This window comes from Haemaphysalis longicornis, unplaced genomic scaffold (genome assembly GCF_048455015.1).
Source record: "Haemaphysalis longicornis isolate Haplotype H1 unplaced genomic scaffold, Haemaphysalis longicornis Haplotype H1 scaffold_3, whole genome shotgun sequence".
NCBI classification, from domain to species: Eukaryota; Metazoa; Arthropoda; class Arachnida; order Ixodida; family Ixodidae; genus Haemaphysalis; species Haemaphysalis longicornis.
This window is the reverse complement of record NW_027526335.1, coordinates 216,920,434-216,921,919: the sequence shown is the minus strand read 5'-3', so window position 1 is coordinate 216,921,919 and position 1,486 is coordinate 216,920,434.

The following is a 1,486-nucleotide window of genomic DNA, read 5'->3' as shown; positions in this document are numbered from 1 at the left end:
GCCTTGCATTCTCCTGTCCTCCGCGACGCCGGTAGTCATCAGTAGGGTATCAATCCTAACCTCCTCCGGCGCACGATGCGGGAGAACGGGCTACCCCCGACTCCCGTTTAGGCATGCGATCCGGAAGGTAAACAGCAGCAAGAGCGTAGCGACGCAGCATCTTCCAAAATTCAAACGCCCCCCCGCCCACAAAGACGGCGGGAGGGGAAAATGTACTCGTGAGAGATCGCACCGCAACAACAGCTCTGCGGAGCAATGCTTTCGCATTTGGCGAAACTCGACAGACGGAGACAACCTCCACGCATCACAAGTTTCGACCACCGTTCGTGAACCTCCAACCCGAGTCACGGACCACCCCCCGCGGACGGCACCAGCTGCGAGCCCTTTCGGCGGGACGTGTTCGGTCGAAGCCACAACGGGGAGCAGCTGGCACTACTGCTCGACCCGATAAAGAGGCCCCACTGCGTTCAAATGAGCGAGATCCGAAGACCTCTCGACCGAGACACATCGACCATCCTACTCGGGCCCAGAGCCATGCGTTCTTGCAAGCGTGGTCGAATATTTCACGACGCAAACGCCGAACGGGCCATCTCTAGATCCGCGGACAGCCACGGAAACATTTCCGACTCGTTTCCGGGTGCCGATATATCCAAGAGAACCCTTTTTCTCAGTGGAATCGAGGGCCGACCGTGGTTGGGCGCGCCTTTTCCCCGGACTCAACTTCGCCCTTCACACGCTTACAAGCGCGGGCCAGCAACCGATAGCGTCGGGGCACAGCGAGCGAACAGCCTTTTTCGGCGTCGGTTCCGAAGAACCCGCACGGCAGTAGCTCACCCGTCAGCAGCGTCGGGGCACAGCGAGCGACCAGCCTTTTTCGGCGTCGGTTCCGAAGAACCCGCACGGCAGTAGCTCACCCGTCAGCAGTTCGGCAGTATCGCCGGCGGCCATGGGAGTCCGATGGGCGCGAATGATGGTGCACGGGGCGCCACTCACTTAGGCAAGACCCCCGGCGTGTGGTACAGCCGTCCCACGCTTACAAGCGCGGGCCAGCGACCGAAAGCGTTCGGGCACAGCGAGTGAACAGCCTTAGGCGTCGGTTCCGAAGAACCCGCACGGCAGTATCTCACCCTTCGCAGTTCGGTAATGATCCTTCCGCAGGTTCACCTACGGAAACCTTGTTACGACTTTTACTTCCTCTAAATGATCAAGTTTGGTCATCTTTCCAACAGACCGGCGCAACCGAAAGGCCGCGCCGGACATCGGTCCGAAGACCTCACTAAATCATTCAATCGGTAGTAGCGACGGGCGGTGTGTACAAAGGGCAGGGACGTAATCAACGCGAGCTTATGACTCGCGCTTACTGGGAATTCCTCGTTCAAGGGGAACAATTGCAAGCCCCTATCCCAATCACGAAGGAAGTTCCACGGGTTACCCAGTCTTTTCAGACAGGGAAAAAAACATGCTGCCTCCTTCAGTGTAGCGCGCG